At 36.8% G+C, this 22,857-nt stretch overlaps 1 pseudogene; it reads left to right on the top strand.

The window, feature by feature from the left end:
• The first annotated feature begins 10,209 nt into the window (after positions 1–10,209).
• On the top strand, positions 10,210–15,747 carry LOC128223580 (Na(+)/citrate cotransporter-like; annotated as a pseudogene).
• The last annotated feature ends 7,110 nt before the right edge of the window (positions 15,748–22,857 follow it).

The following is a 22,857-nucleotide window of genomic DNA, read 5'->3' as shown; positions in this document are numbered from 1 at the left end:
TTTGGCTAAGAAAATATCGTAATCATGAACAATTAATGAGGCAGTTTCATTGGTTCCGCTAAGTACGAGATGCTTTACGGTTAAAATATTCTAGCGATTGCCGGAGATGAACCGGCTCCGCCTTCTCAATACAATAATATTTGGCTGTAGTCAAGACTTTTTTTATTTTTACAGGTCCTGCTGACGCAATACAAACAATAACAAGATAAAACAATGATTAAGTATATTGTTTAATATATGCGATGATTCGTCATCCGAACATATCGAAAAATATTGCGTTCATCGGGTGATTATATCAATTGCCGAAAAGCAGTTTATTTTAGGAATGAAAGCTGAGGTGTAAATATGAATTTATAACACAATTTGATTTGGACAACAACAACAACACAAACTTTTAATGCATTGGCGACTTAACACCACAACAGCATGACAAAGCACACACTTGCGTAGTAACTACATTCTAATATACTTTAAATTGTATAATGATATAATATATTTACCCATGTCTTTTTGAAAGGTAGAAAAAAACGTGTTTACAAGATCTCGCTTCTGACGATTCTGACGCCTCAATTACATAATGGCAAAATAATTGCCAAGGGAAGTAACTGAGACTTTTAAGTATTGGCTGTAGCCTGCATAATTCGAAGCTCATACATTTTGTTTTAATAAAGTGAGATGTATAAAGGTTATAAAAAGAGGTTTTTTTTTTTTTTTTTTTTTTTTTAAATATATTTGTCTTTAACGCTGAAAAAGCAGCCAAGTAAGTGAAATGTGACGTTAACTTCTTAGAAATATGATTAAGAAGCAACTCGTTTTTGTAAAAAAAGGATACATTTGTGCAAGCATACAAGGAACTTTGCAAAGATTTTGAATTAACTGAGGAAAGACTATCAGGATTTCATTCTCTGCCTTTTGAAAAAAAATACAAAAGGCTTTCATAAACAAAGATTAGAAGGTGATACTTTTTGGCCTTAGCTTGTAAAGAGTACAATGCATATGGTGTCTCAATATGTTGTCATTTGATAGTTTGTGTTTGTAAATCCTTTCTCTACCAGGGGATACATTCTCATTTTGGCGTGGTTTTCTGTCTATTGTTGCACCTATTAAATGCATTGCTACTAATAAAAAATAGTATATTGTACCTGCAATTTATATGTTTCCGGTTCAATTATAAAGGGCATGTGGCCGGGCGGTGTCCAATGAGTTGTTAATGCTGTAAATTAAAAGAATGTGGCCAGTTATCACAAAACGTCGAAATACGTGTATGAGCACAATAAATATATTACCAGGCGTTGTCAACATCTTGCGCCTCATATGTAGCCCCAAAAAGAATCGCGCGAGTACACAGTTATGATACACGCGAGTACACAGTTATGATACACGCGAGTACACAGTTATGATACACGCGAGTACACAGTTATGATACACGCGAGTACACAGTTATGATACACGCGAGTACACAGTTATGATACATCATTGGAATCTAAACAGTATACGAACTCCTTACAACACAATATTCGACACTTCATGCCATTCGTGTGTTCAAACATGCTCTGGGAAACTCTTTCGACTGAGATCTCTAGCTCTTTTTCAGATAAGAGAAGAAAGATTTTTTTCTTTGCCAACAGTACATTACTTATAAATTGACAGTATAATTTAATTAATAAGTTAAGTTGTCGAAAATACAATAATTTTACCTGTTTCATCTAAGTAATTTTTCCTGGATGTAATGTTACAAATTGTTTTTTTCCCGATAAGAAAGATTTAGCCGTTAAAATGATGTACGTAGCACATTGATAAAAGTCAAAATCGTGACGTGATAGTTGAACCATCAATGACGAACACCAAAGGCTAAGTAAACAATCAGTTACTTACCCTTGATGATAATTTTCCATGGATTCGTATGTAAACAATGGCATTTGGTTGTCACAAAGCCGACAAGATTACAAGAATAAAACAATCCGCATGCTGTAAACTGTTCACATTCTAATTAAAACACAGGTAATATAATATAAATTTGTATTTTGTAGAACAGCAAAAATTTACTGCTAGCGTTTGTAAACATTAATTTTCTGGAAAAGCTGTCGATGTAAATCCTTTTCGCGATTGCTGATTTTTTAAATTATTGTCATTATCATTAAAAAGGATAAATATCATGCAATTAAAAAATAATGCCATTACATGCTGTATACTATGCTATGATTATGGGGTACCAAAATACGTTACCCTGCTAATGAATGCGTACCTCATACGCGTGTTTCGTATGTCCAAAGTACGCCATCCCTAATTCCCGCATGCAAAAATGTATTGCGGGGATGGCGGTATACTATCATCCTTATCATCATTATTATTTTTTTTTAATTATTATTATTATTATATTATTATTAAATGGATGGCGGGATGACGGGTAACTATCATTATTATCATTATCATTATTATTGTTAACACAAAAAACTACTTATGATAAATTGATTAAATGCTTTACTACTTTGTAGTATTTACGTTTTTTTAGACTTTGTGTGAATAGCACATTTTATTTCAATTAATAGATGCACATGAACTAATAGTGAATTTAAGTTGAAATTCTATGGTTTATTCATGACATTTTCTAATAAACTATACACGTCTATGTGCGAGTACGGGCATACAATATTTCGTTTTTATCCCTTTAAAAATGCAAAGTGGGTGTTTTTTGTCTTTTATACCTTCTGTGATAATCATTGGAAGTATTGTTCATTTATAAGTGCATGCTGTAATACATAATATGTTCAACATGCAAACGTGAGAGCCTTAATCAGTTACGGTATACGCATTTAGTAGGAAATCTTTTGACATTCATACAGTCACAATCTGTTTGTACTTATGAACATGCACACATTATTGTCTTCACCGCATCACGTATCAAATGTCAATGTCTTAGAATTTTTTGTTCGGCTTACTTACGAAAGTTAAGTGTTTCTAAAAGCTATCTGACAAAAGGTAAAAGGCAAATTCCTTAACTACATGTATTAATATGTAAGTCTACTGTAATGACATTACATCTAAGCGACAATATCATAGCAAAGGTAAGAACTCATAGCACAGTATAGAGGTCACATCCATACCTTTTATATCATTCTACTGTTATTACACTATTACCCTACGGACACACATATCATAGCAAAATTTAGTTGCCACATCCTTACCTACATGTTAGTATTTTGTAATGATAACATCATGTCAATATTGGTACAACATAAGCAAAAAGTGCCAAATCCTAACCTTCACGTAAGTCTACTGTTGTGACATTGGCACTATGACCCAATTTGGGCACATAATCATAGCGAAAATAACTGTTGTGACACCATAACCCAATTTGGGCACAGCATATCCTAGCATGAGGTAGAAGCAAAACCCGTACACGCATGTAAGTCTACTGTTGTGACACCATAACCCAATTTGGGCACAGCATATCATAGAATGAGGTAGAAGCAAAACCCGTACACGCATGTAAGTCTACTGTTTGACACCATAACCCAAATTGGGCACAACATATCATAGAATGAGGTAGAAGCAAAACCCGTACACGCATGTAAGTCTACTGTTATGACACCATAACCCAATTTGGGCACAGCATATCATAGAATGAGGTAGAAGCCAAAACCCGTACACGTTTGCAAGTCTACTGTTATGACACCATAACCCAAATTGGGCACAACATATCATAGAATGAGGTAGAAGCAAAACCCGTTCACGCATGTAAGTCTACTGTTATGACACCATAACCCAAATTGGGCAAAACATATCATAGAATGAGGTAGAAGCCAAAACCCGTACACGCATGTAAGTCTACTGTTTGACACCATAACCCAAATTGGGCACAACATATCATAGAATGAGGTAGAAGCAAAACCCGTACACGCATGTAAGTCTACTGTTTGACACCATAACCCAAATTGGGCACAACATATCATAGAATGAGGTAGAAGCAAAACCCGTACACGCATGTAAGTCTACTGTTTGACACCATAACCCAAATTGGGCACAACATATCATATAATGAGGTAGAAGCCAAAACCCGTACACGCATGTAAGTCTACTGTTTGACACCATAACCCAAATTGGGCAAAACATATCATATAATGAGGTGGAAGCCAAAACCCGTACACGCATGTAAGTCTACTGTTTGACACCATAACCCAAATTGGGCAAAACATATCATAGAATGAGGTAGAAGCAAAACCTGTACACGCATGTAAGTCTATTCTTGTGACACCATAGCCTAATATGGGCACAACATATCATAGAATGAGGTAGAAGCAAAACCCGTTCACGCATGTAAGTCTACTGTTTGACACCATAACCCAAATTGGGCACAACATATCATAGAATGAGGTAGAAGCCAAAACCCGTACACGCATGTAAGTCTACTGTTTGACACCATAACCCAAATTGGGCAAAACATATCATAGAATGAGGTAGAAGCAAAACCTGTACACGCATGTAAGTCTACTCTTGTGACACCATAACCTAATATGGGCACAACATATCATATAATGAGGTAGAAGCCAAAACCCGTACACGCATGTAAGTCTACTGTTTGACACCATAACCCAAATTGGGCAAAACATATCATATAATGAGGTAGAAGCAAAACCCGTACACGCATGTAAGTCTACTGTTTGACACCATAACCCAAATTGGGCACAACATATCATAGAATGAGGTAGAAGCAAAACCCGTACACGCATGTAAGTCTATTCTTGTGACACCATAACCCAATTTGGGCACAGCATATCATAGAATGAGGTAGAAGCCAAAACCCGTACACGCATGTAAGTCTACTGTTTGACACCATAACCCAAATTGGGCACAACATATCATAGAATGAGGTAGAAGCCAAAACCCGTACACGCATGTAAGTCTACTGTTGTGACACCATAACCCAAATTGGGCACAACATATCATAGAATGAGGTAGAAGCAAAACCCGTACACGCATGTAAGTCTACTGTTTGACACCATAACCCAAATTGGGCAAAACATATCATAGAATGAGGTAGAAGCCAAAACCCGTACACGCATGTAAGTCTACTGTTTGACACCATAACCCAAATTGGGCACAACATATCATAGAATGAGGTAGAAGCAAAACCCGTACACGCATGTAAGTCTACTGTTGTGACACCATAACCCAATTTGGGCACAACATATCATATATGGAGGTAGAAGCCAAAACCCGTACACGCATGTAAGTCTACTGTTTGACACCATAACCCAATTTGGGCAAAACATATCATATAATGAGGTGGAAGCCAAAACCCGTATCGCATGTAAGTCTACTGTTTGACACCATAACCAAATTTGGGCACAACATATCATAGAATGAGGTAGAAGCAAAACCCGTACACGCATGTAAGCATACTGTTGTGACACCATAACCCGATTTGGGCACAACATATCATGGAATGAGGTAGAAGCAAAACCCGTATACGCATGTAAGTTTACTGTTGTGACACCATAACCCAATTTGGGCACAGCGTACCATAGAATGAGGTAGAAGCAAAACCCGTATACGCATGTAAGTTTACTGTTGTGACACCATAACCCAATTTGGGCACATCGTATCATAGAATGAGGTAGAAGCAAAACCTGTACACGCATGTAAGTCTATTCTTGTGACACCATAACCCATTTTGGGCACAGCGTATCATAGAATGAGGTAGAAGCAAAACCCGTACACGCATGTAAGTCTACTGTTGTGACACCATAACCTAATATGGGCACAGCATATCATAGATTGAGGTAGAAGCCAAAACCCGTACACGCATGTAAGTCTACTGTTGTGACACCATAACCCAATTTGGGCACAGCATATCATAGAATGAGGTAGAAGCAAAACCCGTATACGCATGTAAGTTTACTGTTGTGACACCATAACCCAATTTGGGCACAGCGTATCATAGAATGAGGTAGAAGCAAAACCTGTACACGCATGTAAGTCTACTCTTGTGACACCATAACCTAATATGGGCACAGCGTATCATAGAATGAGGTAGAAACCAAAACCCGTACACGCATGTAAGTCTACTGTTATGACACCATAACCAATTTGGGCACAGCATATCATAGAATGAGGTAGAAACCAAAACCCGTACACGCATGTAAGTCTACTGTTGTGACACCATAACCCAATTTGGGCACAACATATCATAGAATGAGGTAGAAGCAAAACCCGTACACGCATGTAAGTCTACTGTTGTGACACCATAACCTAATATGGGCACAGCATATCATATAATGAGGTAGAAGCAAAACCCGTACACGCATGTAAGTCTACTGTTGTGACACCATAACCCAATTGGTCATATCATATCATAGAATGAGGTAGAAGCAAAACCTGTACACGCATGTAAGTCTACTCTTGTGACACCATAACCTAATATGGGCACAGCATATCATATAATGAGGTAGAAGCCAAAACCCGTACACGCATGTAAGTCTACTGTTGTGACACTATAACCCAATTTGGGCACAGCATATCATAGAATGAGGTAGAAGCAAAACCCGTACATTATTGTAATTAAAGGAATGAGTTGCGGGAATGATGTCATTGTCGGGGTAAGAACGCAGTTGGGCTGGTTAAAGTGGGTGGAGTCATTACATTACATATAAGAAAAACCTTACACTATTTCTTCCTTGACCATTCTGTAAACAGAACGACCCGACTGTTACCGGAAACATTTGATCAAATGACGTCACAATAACGCGGGAAATAATCCATTCCTCCAAATCAATTTTAAACGTGAAAATGAAACACTAATGACAACAATACAATAAACCTATCCTAAATTTACACGTTCTAACATGTTCATTTAAGTTGTTCGAGGCCTGCTGACACTAAACAAGCAATAACAAGATTAATAATTTTCATTTTACACGTATATTGTTATGCAATGACTCAAGATCCGAACATATCCGAAGATTTTGCGTTCATTTGACGATAATCGCAATTGCCTAAAGGCAGTTTATTTAAGGAAACGAAGGGGGTAAATATTTCAAAATGTACCTTACCAAATATATTTGAAAACAAATGGAAATAGTGTCGTCAATGAAAGTCAGGGCCACAATTTATGACCCGGAACTTTTATATAGAGTTGCGAAAAAGTGAACGTGGCGAGCGCCTATGTAATCGTGCTTTTGCATAACTTCTAGATAAATTTTACAGATTTTTGGGTAAGCGCGGATTCACTGAATTTATTGACTAGCATGAATTGAGACAGCTTTAGGAACGCATCGTTTATTTACAAATTAGTTTACTAAAGACACTTACAAGTAGTTTGAGAAGTTTTAGTAACAAATAAATTGAGTATCAAAGTTATCTTATGTGCAGCTTATTTATTATTGTTTTTATTGCACTCGAAACGTTTCGAGTCTACAACATCACGAGTGTGTATTTCAAAACTTGACAAAATGACACATTTCCGGAAATTTGTCCATTCACTAATTGCTACGAAATGTGTTTGGATTACTTTTTTGGCATTTGTTCTTCTGTTAAAACTATTGACAGACTATGATCCTGAGTTGAAAATTGTAAGATAATGTTGGCGGGAAGTTTGAATTTAATATTTTGGAAAAGAAATTGTTTATTATGTAGTAGAATGTAATTTGTTTAGGATCGATTGTAAAGACAATTGTGTGCTTAAATAAATGTCTTTTGAGTCAATTGCCCGCGTGATCCTAGTATGTTTATGAAAATTAAAAGAAAATGAGTTGTTAATAACAGCAGATGACTAATCTGTTCCACCAATGTTAGCATAACAATAGGGGACATTACGTTTAAAGGATAATATATACCCACTTGCTGTACTAAAATGTTTTCTATAATGCGTACAAATGAAATCTGGAGTTTTGTCAGTGAAATAACAAAAGTGAAAATATCAATTTGATATAAATACAAAAATAACTTTCATTTTTCATTCAGTAAATGGCGTCCAGTGTTATACTGGTCATGAATTCATGTCCATTTCAATTTAAAAAATACTTGCTTGTATGAATTGTTATTATTTGCAACATAGATGGATTAATAAAAGTTCATTGAGGAATGATCATAAAATGTTTGCTTTAAAACACTAGTAAATGATAAACAAAAAAAATACATACCAATTAAACTTAAATAAGCATTAAGGATACAGAAAAATAAAACACAATAGTGGGAACGTACGTCACGAGCACCTGCTTAAAAGATTTCACGTGGTCTATGAAAACGTCAACGAACCATGTATTTTTCATATTTTACATTATTTCTCAACTAAGTTCCCCAAAAAGAAAAAGTGCAATGCACAACTCTATATTCATTGTTTGCGAGATAATGGTGCATTTCCAATAGTAACCTTAAATGGATTTTTTTTCTAGATAGGGTTCTCTCCGGACAGAATTATGTTAATTGTTGTCTTTAATTAAATTCAGAGAGTATTTTAGCGAATGCAACCGATATAAAGGTGACTATTAGATCCAACATAATGTTCGTATCACAATGAAGCCAAAATTGTTGCTTTTGGCCATCAAAGATTGAAAAATATGTCATATGTCCATTTCAGTTGAAGATAGCAAAATGTACTTTCGATGATTGATATTACATATAGGTTATCAGCAATCACTTTCCTTTCAAATAATACAAAAAGTGTACGGGTAACTGAACATAAAAAATAACAATAATTTTAATGACGAGAACTAGCTTATGAATTCTTTTTTCTTCCACCTCTGATAAGTAAATCAGGAAAATTAACCATGCTAGAAATTCTTGTCTTGCCCACGGGCAAAGATAAAACAAGTACCCTTATGGAACTCCTTTTTTATTGTCATCACACAATTACCTCCCTTGTTGAAGACCGTCGTCTGTAGCATCATGGAAACCTTGTCTGGTGGCAATATTTAGAATCCTAATTAATTATTTCTCGCTTCAAATGTCACCATAAAAGGTGTTCACGCTCTATTCAAGAAATAATGCTACACTCTACTCAGAACTATTTCAAGAACGATTTGCCTTTTAACATAATCTAAACTACTGAGCGCATACCCATGGCAACCACGCATTATCACTTATCTATACGCATTTATTTTCACTATGCACAAAAGAGTTCCAACGAAAAAATACAATTTTTGGTTAACAGAGGTGGGGGAAAAGCATCTATCATAGCCACTCGTGTAAGATTATAAGTATCTATCATGTGTTTCCGGTACGGATAGAACAATACGATCCGAAGGCACGCGCGTAAGCCGGTAACGAGGCTTGCCGAGTTATCGGCCACGCAGCTTGCCCGAGGGTCGGATTTTTTCGATCCGGACCGGAAATACATGATTGATTTTTTTTCTTGCATATCTAAAATTATCAATTTGTTGGAAAAACGCACGTCTGTTCAATTCACCAAAAAGCGCGTGCGACGTTGTTTACTGACGTCACAAAGCGTAGTTATTTTAAATAACTAAAAATTGCGTATTTTAAGATTATTTTATTATCAATTTTAATTTAAAGTCTTGCATACATATATTTGATTGGGATTTATTGAAATGGCACAATATATTTTTATACTGTATACAGTAGCATTTTACGAATAGTTATTCGTTCCTGCCAAAAATATATCCTCTTAAATTTCACAAAAAGGCTTGTCCGAATAACATCTGGCGTATGCTCTAATAATGGATTTCCGTCCGACACGGCCGAATCAATGGCTGTTGTCACCTGAATGTTTCAGCTCTTGTTTGCTAGATATGATATTGCAATTAAATAACGTACCAGTATGTAAGTCTGAAGAATGGCGCTAGTCCTCGTCCGTATTAGAGCTCTTTCTACTCTTTGTTACTCCTTGGAGATCTGCAACTTGTCATGGCGCTATAGGAGACGAGACGTCGTATCATTGACTTCCTTGTTAGATGTCAGTCTACATATAATCAACCCTGTTTTTCATGCAATATTGATACTGCCCCTCGGAGGCCTACTCATCGCTCTGATAGTTGCACATATAATACTTTATATCAGGATATCTCTCTTCACCCCCGAACTTTGTCGGACCTCAACCTAGCCTGTGTATAGAATTTTATCTTAATTATGCCCCCCTTCAAAGAAGAGGGGTATATTGCTTTGCATATGTCGGTCGGTAGATCGGTCGGTCGGTCGGTCCGTCGGTAGACCAAAGATTGTCCGAGTGATAACTCAACAATTCCTGGACGTATGGTAATCAAACTGGACGTGAAGGTTGGGCGTGAACAGTAGATGACTCCTATTGATTTTAGGGCTCATCGGGTCATCAAAGGTCAAGGTCACAGTGACCTTTAATGGTAAAATATTTTTTAAGCTTGTCCGACTGATAACTCAACAACGCCTAGACCTATGGTCATCAAACTTGATAAGAAAGTTGGGCCTGACCAGTACATGACCCCTATTGTTTTGGGGATCATCGGGCCAAGGGTCAAGGTCACAGTGACCTTGAATGGTAAAAGGTTATCCGAGTGATAACTCGACAATGCCTACACCCATGGCCCTCAAACTTGACTTAGAGGTTTGGCACGACCAGTAGATGGCCCCTATTGATTTAAGGGGTCAATGGTCTAAGGTCAAGGTCACAGTGACCTTGAATGGTAAAAGGTTGTCCGAGTGATAACTTGACAATGCCTGCACCCATGGCTCTCAAACTTGACTTGGAGGTTGGGCCTAACCAATAGATTGCCGCTATTGATTTTAGAGGTCATTGGGTCAAAGGTCAAGGTCACAGTGACCTAGAATGGTAAAAGTTTGTCCGAGTGATAACTCGACATTGCCTGCACCCATGACCTTCAAACTTGACTTGGAGGTTGGGCTTTACCAGTAGATGACCCCTATTGATTTAAGGAGTCAAAGTTCAAGGTCACAGAGATCTTGAAAGCAAACTCGACAATTCCTGGACCTATGGTCATCAAACTTGACATGAAGATTGTGCGTGACCAGTAGATTACCCCTCTTGACTTTGGGGTTCACCGTGCTAAGGTCAAGGTCACAGTTACCATTAATGAATTAAAAAATTAACAAATCTTCTATTAGTGATATCTCAACAATGCCTGAACCTATGATCATCAAACTTGACATGGAAGTTTGGCCTGACCAGGAGATGACCCTTATTGATTTTAGGAGTCATTGGTTCAAAGGTCAAGGTCACAGTGACCTTGAATGCGAAAATGTTTCAAGTGATAACTCGACAATGACTGCACCAATGGCCCTCAAACCTGACTTGGAGTTGTGTCTGACCTGTAGATAACCCCATATGATTTTAGGGGTCATCGGGTCAAAGGTCAAGGTCACAGTGACCTCGAACGAAAAAAGCTTGTCTGTGTAATAACTTGTCAATACCTGCACCCATGGCCCTCAAACTTGACATTTAGATTTTTGGTGACCAGCTGATGACTCCTATGGATTTTGAGGTCATAGAGTCAAAGGTCATGGTCATAACACACTCTATCTCCACCTTTTGAATGGTCCTTATCTTATAACTGCCTTATCAGCATCAAATGTCAGTGACAAATCAGCTGTCATTGCATATTTTATTCAAGTGTCCATATAATCCTGACAACATGGCGCTCAGAAGGGTGGGGGGCATAATGTTTGACAAACATCTCTTGTTTATCTTGATTCTATGACATATCGATTCTGCTCCTTGGATGTCTGCTTCTACTATGGCCCTGGAGGAGACTAGACTTTATAACAATATATCTCTCTCCGTTATCGTTTGTGTTCGAGTTTAGCATTCTTATAATTAACACTGTTTTTTAAAGACATATCGACGTTGCTCAATTATCTATCAACGTCATCGTTCTATTTCGAGCTTAGTATTCTAATAATCAACACTGTTGTTTTTTCCAGGACATAACGATGCTGCTCCTTGGAGTTCTGCTCATTGCTATGACGCTAGAAGAGACTAGACTTCATCCCAGGATAACCCTGTACGTCCTCGTCCTTGTTGGAGCTCTACCTATCATGTATGTCCTCTTTGTCGTAAATATAAATTTAAGCTCATGTATCTAAGGATAAAATGTTTGAGTATTGCAGTTCATCGGTTTATGAAAACCTTTTGTCAGTGGGAGACCAAAAGCTTTCATAGATATATCAACCGCAATGCTAAGATTTTCATTGTGTACACTTACTCCCATTATTTGCAGAACGTATCTTGGAGCATAATGCAGCAATACAACTCGGATAATACCTCCCGCTGTTTGTCACTTTTTTCATCGACGTCACATACGTTTAACTGCAATGAAACGCCAATTGACCAATCACAAGCGTCATTTTGTACAATAACTGTGTCAGAAGTATTAAATTAAATCAAAAACAGTTGCCTTGATCGGAATATGAATGTAATGGGAATAATATTAGTTTGCAGTATTGGCACGAAATACTTCATTCGAATTAACGTTTTTTTAAAATGATGAACGTTTTTTTGAATCCGTTCCCTTAATTTAAACACTTAATGTAGCTTCAAATGCATTGTAGCCAAAACATTTTTTCTATCTTATTATGTACGTTTGAGTTAAAAGTTCTCATCTCCCTTAAGGTAAATGTTTTGCGCCATGGTCACAACGTGGTTTCTTTCCTTCTGGATCAACAACACGTCAGCGACCGCCATGATGATTCCAATTATACTGGCCGTGTGTGAGTCTGTCAAAGAAGTCAGAGCACAGTCAGGTTTGTTTGGTTTGGTTTGATTTGGTTTGATATTTCGTTAGTTTTATAATAAAAGTACATCTGAAATACGTTTGTTAAAAACTAGTACTTTTCCACGGAAATATAACAATAAATATCAAATAACGTCTAAACCTGCATTGTACGTATGTATTAAACTAAGGGGGGTGGTGGGGGGGAGCAGTTGTACTCGTTAAAAGCATTATTTTATTTCCCACTCAACTTTGTATTTTAGCCGAGCAGGAGGCCGTTCTGCAAATGATCAGGTGGAGATCACCATCAATCAAATGTGCAAATTTATACTATTTTATTTATATATATTTTATTCTATTTTAGATAGTGGTCATAAACAACTGGTTTAGTTTTTCTTTTTTTTTCAATTATTTGTTGTCACTTACTATTTCAAGAAGTCAGATACTCATGCTCTATGTTTTTATTGCAGCTGCTTTCGTCGGATGGATCCGGAAGCTATAGCGGCAATAGATGGTGTTATTCGTAAATGTGCCAAAGCACTTGGACCTCTATCTTAAAATCCATTTTGTATTTGTAAACTGAAATGTATTTTGATTTAACTGATAATTTATATTGAATGTCACTGCGTTTTAGTTTTGCAAAACAGAAGTCCTTGTCGTGTTTGCTTCCATGGTGATGTTTTGGCTGTTTCGAAATCCTCCAAATATTGACGGATGGGGGAAGATCTTTATTGTTGAAGACGTAAACAATGAGTTTAGGTAGACGATTATCTTATTACCAGGCGTTAATAAATTGCGTTATACCATTTTTCCAATGAAACACTTTGTCCAAATATGATAACGGTGGTGTGAATAAAGCCTGAATGTCATGCATTGAGTTCGATCGCACCATGTTTCCCTGGTATGACTTTATTGTTATTTTCAGTTTGGTCTTAGAATCCACACCTTGTATTCTTCTGAGCACCCTTTTGTTAATATTGCCAGTGAAAAAACTACCATTCGGTTTTGGGGTGATGGTAATAAACTAAATGCGTGTTCAAACATCATTTTAATAGTTAATGGAATGCAGACGCTAACTTTGTTGAATTTAAAAGAAATATTATTGTTCAATAGGTACTACTGAGTAATTAAGAATTTATATATATATATTTTCTCATTTTATAGGAATTCCGTCTTATACGCCGATCCTAAAATGGCAAATGGTAACAAAACAGCTATCTTGGGGAGTGAGTCTGATGGGCGGAGGGTTTGCAATGGCTAGAGCCAATCAGGCAAGACCAACACCTACACAAAATTTCTTACCTGGTCATAACCGCATATGTTCTGTCGATTGCAATAAATGTTTCTTTTCATCAATGTATAAACATTGATTAACACAACGTTTTCTTTACATATGCTATGAATTACTTGTTATCGATCTGTTGTTTTGTGTTGAATGACGAAACGAATGTTTTTGTTAAGATATAAACGTTTTCTTATCAATGAACGGTTAAAGGTAGATTTTGATTGGAAAACAAATTTTCATATTTTATTTCAGATATCCGGATTATCCATTTGGATTGAAATGAATTCAAGGCGTTCGGACAGTGAGAACCGATCGTTCTTAACGTGATAATTCTAGTTGTTGTTGGCATGGTAACAGAAGTGATGAGTAACCCCGCAACCGCTCAGCTTTTTATTCCGATTCTTAGAGATATGGTACTCGTATTAGCATTACAGCTGTCCTCTATGTATTCAAATACCTTTACTAGCATGAGTGTGCACAATGAAATTTGTAGACATTTCAGCAACAAATAAACACATGATTTCATGATAGAGGTGTAACCAAATCCACAGATAAATCATGATTCATGTTTTAACTACATAATATCTTTTTTTCTTCTGCATCGTTAACGCGTATTAAAGATATATTGTTTTAAATACATGATCTTCAAATCTCATAGATATACAATTCTATAGATTTAATTGGGTTTTTTTCATAAAGGAAGTCAACTTTAAATCTTCTTATCACCATTAAACAACCCGTTGCTTTATTCCAGTCCGTGTCTGTCGGGATCAACCCCCTGTATTTGATGGTAACCACTGCGATTGCCTGTTCGTTCGCCTTCGTGTTACCACTAGCTGCTCCTGGTACTGCACTCGTGTTTGCAACTGGATATCTATCTATACCTGATAAGGTAAGACAAACTCTTTTATAAGGCACTCTACCTCATGTTACCAAAAGCGGCTCTTCTTACTGCCATTGTGTTTGCAACTGGCTATAAATATATACCTGATATTGAAAGGCATACTCTTGTATATTTCATTGTACTTCATGTAACCAGTAGCGGCTCCTCCTACTGCCACTGTGTTTGCAACAGGATATGTATCTACACCTAATATGGTATACTCTTGTATATTGCACTGTACGTTGATTTCGGAACTCTTTGATTAGAGTGTTTCCTTTTGAAATAATTCAGGCAGGGCCTGATTCAAACACGAAATTTGATCGTCTTGTGATTTCTTTTAACAACTTAATACAATCTGGTCGCCATACGAATCACATCTTTGGATAAGAACTGTGTGAAAATGTACATGGTTGTTAACGATAATTGTCATTTTTTAAGACGAACTATTTTAAGAAATGTTGATATATTTAAATAAGTAAAACACAACTGGAACAGTTGTCTTTAAATGTTTAGGAAGCCCTTCTGATTACAGGCCTTTCCGTGAAACTTCCCGAGACGTAAACACTTGATCGTTAGCAATGATGCCGTTATCAACGTTGTTCTCTTGAACAGAGTTTTGAAAAATAGCCCATTGTTATATATTGGACTGCTGTACCCGTCGCTTAGTATTAATCATGATTTTTTGTTAGGCGCTGGTCGGACTGCCTATGAAGATAATAGGCATCGGTGTTTCGATGCTGGCAATAAACACATGGGGGACCAAACTGTTTGAGCTGGATAAGCTTCAAGACTTTCTCCAGGATGGGACGATGGTAGGGACGCAGATGAACTCAAGCTTAGCAACCACTGCTAGTGACTGGTTAATGGGAAACGAAACCTCGCCAAACATTGATAGTGCTCATAATGTGACTTTGTTTTGAGGTCGAAAGACTTGTGAACTATAAAAATATACATTTGTTTTAATTTAACAACAGACGTCTGATGTCCGTTCTATAAGAAAGTGTGGTAAATATATGTATATATCAACTCCTTTGCAATTTACTTCAAATACTATGTTTTGACTGAACCCAGGTATATTATTGAACCCCATAACTTAGTGTACTTTTATTTGAATTGTACTCTACAGTTCCATTTTATGGTAGCTCTAGTTGTTAAAGAATGCTTACACATATTAAACAGGTAAGATAACTTTTTTACCTTTAAAGTTATGATACCAAACTAAGATGTCGATGGAAGAATATGTTTTTCGCCACATACTGGATGCATACATTTTTTCAAAATTTAAAGAAGAAGTCCACTTACCAGGCAAAAGCTGTTACCAGAATCGGTAATTTTTATTCTAAATCCGCCATTTCGTTTGCCATGAAACATTTTTATCACTTAATGTTTGCATGAAACGAAATTACGTCCTCCCCCTTGGTATGTAAAAGATAATGCACAACAATATATAAAATCGACTTGACACATGCATCTGAAAAAAATACAAACACATATAAACAGGTAATCAGTTTATTAGAATGACTTTGATATCCATCTTAATAATTGTGTTTCTCTGTTTTATTATATACACAAGCAATACGTATCGCAAAATACATGATCCTATTTCACCTTTAACAATACGTCATAGGTATGTTCGGAAAGTTCCCGGACTGAACGCATACCTTTTGAAAGGCTCATTGTATTATAATGAAACTAAGTACGGATTTACTTCATCTATTATTCCATATCACTCTAAAATTTCGATTCCATACATGTAACAGTAAAAAAGTTACAATAAATTTAAAACATGTACCAACGATATGGCGGAGCAACCCGACGTTAAAATTTATAACGTCAACGTCAATTCAGTTTACTCTTTCTCGAAATAGCGGCCATGTGCTTGCACGCAACGTTCATGTCTCCTGACCCATGATGTGTAAACAGTTTGAAACCATTGTTTATCAAATGAAGACATTATTGTCTGCACGTGACGACGTAGGCTCTCGAGATCGTCGAATCGGATTCCGCGTAGCTGGGCTTTGACGGCCGGGAAAAGCGCAAAATCAAGTGGCGCAAGGACTGGGCTGTAGGGGGCGTGCTTCAACCTGCCGATCCCGAGAACATCCAACTCTAACTCTGTGTACCGGGCCCTGTGCGCTGGGGGCATTGTCCTGGTGTAAGAGAACAATTTCTATGTCCTCTTTCATGCCGGGCCTCTTCTTGCGCAGTGCTTGGACCATATCCCGCCTCACGACCTGTTCAATAAATAACACAAAATTAAAAACCAAGATGACTATTTGAAAAAATATGCATTGTGAGGTTACACCGTTTTACTGCTGTTATGATTGAATTTATGCATCAGTTCTCAAAATTTGATTCATAGCATGATTATATAAATGTGTAATTTTGTTTATAAATATGTTTAAAAAAAGTTTACCATTGAATAATACGCTGCATTTACGGTAACGCTCGCCGGGACCGCATGTGTCAAGATTACACCGTTGGCGTCCATAAATACGATGAACATGTGATTTTCCTTTCGATTTCGTCACCCGGGCCTTCTTTGGTGGTGGTGAAGACGATGTTTTCCAGACCATACTTTGCTGTTTAGTCTCTGGATCGAACGTTTCATCCGTTGTGATTATTCTTTGAAGAAATCTGTCCCCTTCACGTCGATAGGACCTCAAAAAGTTCAATGATTTATTCACCCTGTCCTTTATCTGATTGTCATCCAACAGCCTTGGTATCCAACGTGCGCGCACCTTTGTCATCTTAAACTCTTCAGTAATTAACTTATAAGTTGTTATTACCCCAATGTCACATTCCTCGGCCACTTCCGTGTAGACACTCGACGGTCCCTATCAAGCATCGACTTTACCATTTCGCGCTTTTTCGCCACAAGTGCCGGCCTCCCACATCTCTCGTCGTCGGATGTTGACTCGCGCCCCTCCTTAAAGCGTCTGTGCCACTCAAAAACAGTTGTGCGACTCAAAGTTTGGTCTCCAACGATTTCTTCAACTTTATCAATGTTTTCGACGGTGAAACATCTAAACTCTAGAGAAACTGTATCACGACACGCTGTTTTTCAATAATTTCGCGTTGCATGTTTACTTTGAGCACCTGTTTTGGATATTTTTTTGCGAGGCGGTGTCTGCTCAAATGACGTCATGCGTACTAATGCGTACTAATGACGTCATGTTGTGGTTCGACGTCAAGATGACGTTTCCCGCGTTTTTTAACGTTACAAATGCGTTTAATGTGAACATTATAGGAATATATAAAGCTTGCTCCACAACAGCAAATATTATGTTGCTATGGATACAATATTTTTAGAATGTATTGACTTAGGCAAATTTCCGCTATTATCAAAATGAATATATATGTGTCTCAACTTGACCGAAGTTTCAAAGCTCTACGTTGAAAAATAACAATGTTATTAGTACAGTCCGGGAACTTTCCGAACATAAATATAATTTCAGAACGAAACGAGATACGAAACTTCGAACGAACACAAACTTTGTTAATATCATTATTGGAGTGGGGTGGGGCAAATAGAGAAAACGCAGTAAATGAATTCATTCTTAATGTATATAACTGTTTTATGCATTAATCAAACAAAATCTGACGATTTTCAGTGCCTGGCAGCCATCTTTGATTTTTTTACATTTTGGTCGGGTATTGACTTGATCTTAGATCGATTATATTCCGTGTGTTTTCATATAAAAATAATCCATTTTAAACAGAAAATAGGAACATAGTTCCTCGTTAATGTTCACATACGTGGTTTTAAAAGCGTACACAATTGGTACCAATCTTGTGTCGGCTTCCCTGTTTACGTGCATTAAAGCATCAGCATTTGAATCATCAGGCCCCAATTTCTCGAAACTTCTTAAGCTTAACAGGCTTAAGTCGCTTATTTCAGTTAGCCAAAATACATACTGAAAATGGATTTTGATAAATGAAAAATGTTTTTTTCTGATAATCATACAGATTGTTTCTAAATAATTTCTAAAAATTCTTGAAGAAGTAAATATAACACATTTTATAGATCAACAAAAATAGTGAGATTAGCTTAATCCTGTTACAAGGGACTTAAGAAGTTTCGAGAAATTGGGGCCAGGCCCCAATTTCTCGAAACTTCTTAAGCTTAACAGGCTTAAGTCGCCTATTTCAATTAACCAAAATACATACTTATAATGGATTTTGATAAATGAATAATGGTTTCTTTTAATTAGCATACAGAGTTTTCTTATAAAATTTCTAAAAACTCTTAAAGAAGTAAAAATAACGCATATTATAGAACAACAAAAATCGTGAGTTTAGCTTAATCCTGTTTTAAGGGACTTAAGAAGTTTCGAGAAATTGGGGCCAGGAGTTTCGTTGATTTACAAGTACGTGTCGTAATACGTATTATGTTCAACATGTGAACGTGAGCGATGTAATTAGTTTAACTGTACTTTTACAGTATACGCCTTTGCAAACGTTTTAAAGCACATTTCAATAACTAATTATTAAAAGTCACACACAAATGAATATTTTAGAGAGCAAACTAACAAAGCAGTGACAGAGTAGGGCACCTTTTGACATTCATATGTCACGATCCGTATGCACATGCAACACCATAGTGTTCACCTCATCACGTTTCCAATGCCAATGCCCTAGTTTACAGGGGCGTAGCTAAATCCGATGTGCAAGCACAAAATAGCAGAAGGGGAGGGGGTCCGGGGGCCTGCCTCCCCCCGTCAAATTTTAAAGCGTAAATTGCAAGTAGTACGTGTTGGCGTTCCTCCAGAGGAAATACAATGTTGGGACGACCAATCTTTGATGGCAAAAGTAATTCTGCTTCATCCACACTAGTCGTCCGTCCATCTCCATCAGCAGATGTTCTATAAACGGAACTATCCGTTACATTGAAATACAATGCCTCCAATACTATGGCGTCCTTTCGTTCGTCACCTAGACAAGCCTGATCTCCGACATGGCTTCGACAAGGTCACAGACATCATCCTGCAATATGTTTAATTACTTGTATATTTGTTCGTTTTTTTTTAAATTTATTTATTTAATTACTTGCTTTGCTACAAAGGTTGTACACACATCAACGAAAACAACTTTTCCTTGAGATCACCTGGTCACAGTGCCATTAAGAATGAGCTCAGGTTCGACAAGGACAACGATGAATTCGAACCGTAGTATGGCGGCAAATTATTGGTTGGCCATTTCCTCATCTTCTTGATGCGGAAGTATCCAATCGGACATATTTTTTTCACTTTACTATGATCAAGGTAATCATGTTCACGTTTTGGGAAACTTTCAGAGTTGTTAACATTAGTCAATGTATTATCGCCCCGAGCTAATATCGATTCCCATTCAAAATAATCTTTTTTATTTACAGACGTTTTGATATTTCGCGGTATGTATATTTCATCATACCATGAGACGCTTATGTCACGACACTCGTTTAGTAGATTTGTAACACACAAACATTTCCGGTATTGCCCTAAAATAATGTAATGTAATCTAAACATGGGTTTTAATGGCGGTGGGGATGGGACATTTGGGGGATGGGGTCTGAACACCACTCTCTCAGCAGGCAAAATGAGGTGCAGGCCTGGGCCGTTCGGCAGAACGGAAGCTACGCCGCTAATAGACATATATGTTGATTCCCCGTTAGTATAAGACGTAGACAGATTGACATGGTATCTCACAAAGGATAAGAGGCAACATTCTTACCTTTATGTACCAAAATGTAAGTCTACCGTTATGACATGAATCCCTAATATTATAGGAAAGGTAAAAAGTTATAGCACAGGATAGAGGCAAATTCCTTACCAATATTTTAGTCTACCGTTATGATGCGATTACGCTAAAGGCACAAGATATGAAGCGAAACTTAGTTGCCAAATCCTTACCTACATGTTATTATACTGGTATGATTTCATGCATGTCAATATGGGCACAACATATCATAGCAAGGGTAAGTGGTCAAATCCTTACTTACATGTCAGACTACTGTTATGACACCATTTACCCTTGAATGTTTTGCACACTTAATGAACTGATTTGCATATGTACTTTAAGGATGCACTCTTACTCCCAAATAAAATTACCATAATTAATACAATTATTTTAATATACCAAAAAAAGGGTAAATAAAGGAAAATACAATGGTTCTTATGACAGGGTTCCTACGCTACCGGGAAAACGGGAAAAAGTCGGGAATATCGAAAAGTCTGTTCCCGGTCGTGAAAATGCCTTGAATTTTGCGATTATAGGTTAAAATCGGGAAAAGGCCGGGAAAAGTAATATTTAAAGTTCGAACTGTTTTGGGTACGAAACTAGTAAAAGTAAGTACTCTCGATCATCTAGACGCTTGCATCTGACACTGTTCTGTATTGAATTGACTCTGATCAGAGCGGCTGACTGATCGAGACTAAGAAGGTTTCCGTTACCACATGCAAGCGTTTATTTGTCATAGTAGCTGTGTCTGCACTGCCGTCTGCATTTAAAAGTTATTTTAAACGAGAAATTGGCCGCAGTTTGTCGGGATTCGCTTTATATACGCTGTCAGTAAGAATCGTGGGTGCTATATACAACGATATTTTTAATCTACAGTATGCTAATGATCATGGATAATTAGCGATCCCTGCATTCATCGAAAGATATTTTAATACCTGAAATTGGCCCTAGTTCATTAAAATAAACTTGAGATACGCTGCCAATAACATACATGAATTTTAATTGCAATGATCTGACTAGTCTGCGAAGTGCTACACAGCCTGACAAATATTTGCTATTAATGAATGATCATGCTTTTAGACTTATTTATAGACATTGAGAAGACCACAGTTCTTTGGCCAGTAGACATCATAGTTTTAAACTTGTGCAAAAAAGTCACTTATTTTGCATTTTCACCCATGGATTGATGAAGATTGATGTTCAGATATAGCTGAATTGCATGCTCACTGATGCAAGTAGATTTTTTTAAAGAGAGTTAAACTCTTTTAAAATGACACTGGATGTTTTGAGTTCAAGTTGTTTAATAAATGTTTAAAGCCTCCCTCTCACGGATTGAACAATTCGACAACTTTTGTCTTGGAACGAGCCAATTTTGGCAAAAATCCATGAAAACCAATTATTTAAGACTGCTGGCAAAAAGATAGATCACAGATATTTATATTTAAGATCAAAAATTGGTGTTTTATGCATATCTATTTAACCGTTAATAAACCATTAAATATACATTTTCGAACAAAAATATGAAAATCAGCGATCTGATCTTTTGTCGACAATCTTTTATCGTTGGTTTGCAGATATTTACGTCAAAAGTTGATCTATCTCAGACAAAAAAGGAAATAAGTTGTTAAAATAGTATATATGAGAGTGCAGCTTTAAAAAATGTTCAGAAAGTACATTTTTGTTTAGAGAGTAAAACTTTTTTAATGTGATATTTGATTATATTTACCTTAAGCATGCATTTATCCACCAATTACGAAAATTGGTATTGTATACGGAGATCAATCGGCACCAAAACATGCTGGCTGATCAGGGTCCACACTGTTCTATGCACAGATAGTAGGTAAGCCATTAAGTTTCCAAGTAGCAAATACAAATAGCCTAGACCCTGATCATTCCAGCTGATCCGTGTCTACAGTGTTAACAGGGGCCAACAGTATTCAGCATGCTAAAGGTTAATCATGTTGTTCAATAAATGTCTAAGAAGTTCAGAAAGTGAAAGGTTTTGTTTTTGAGAATAAAACCCTTTGAAAATGACATTTGATGTTTTTAACAAGTTGTTTAATAAATGTTAAAAATGGCAAATAAGTTATTTCACTGAAATGTGCCGTTGTAATAACTGTGAAAAAGGTTGAGAGAAAGTCTGGACTTTGCAAAAAAAACTTGAAAAAGTCTGGAAAAAGTCTGGAATTTTACTTGCAGAAAAATGTGGGAACCCTGTTATGAGGGATAGTGAGTTTAATTTGAAAGAAAGGTGCAGAAAACACGGTTTTTCTACCATATGAAATGATAGTAAATCAGAATAAATATTTTCT

The sequence above is a fragment of the Mya arenaria genome, chromosome 17 (assembly GCF_026914265.1).
Source record: "Mya arenaria isolate MELC-2E11 chromosome 17, ASM2691426v1".
In the NCBI taxonomy this organism is placed as follows: domain Eukaryota; kingdom Metazoa; phylum Mollusca; class Bivalvia; order Myida; family Myidae; genus Mya; species Mya arenaria.
The sequence above is the reverse complement of the archived record's forward strand: the minus strand, read 5'-3'. Positions and strand labels throughout refer to the sequence as shown.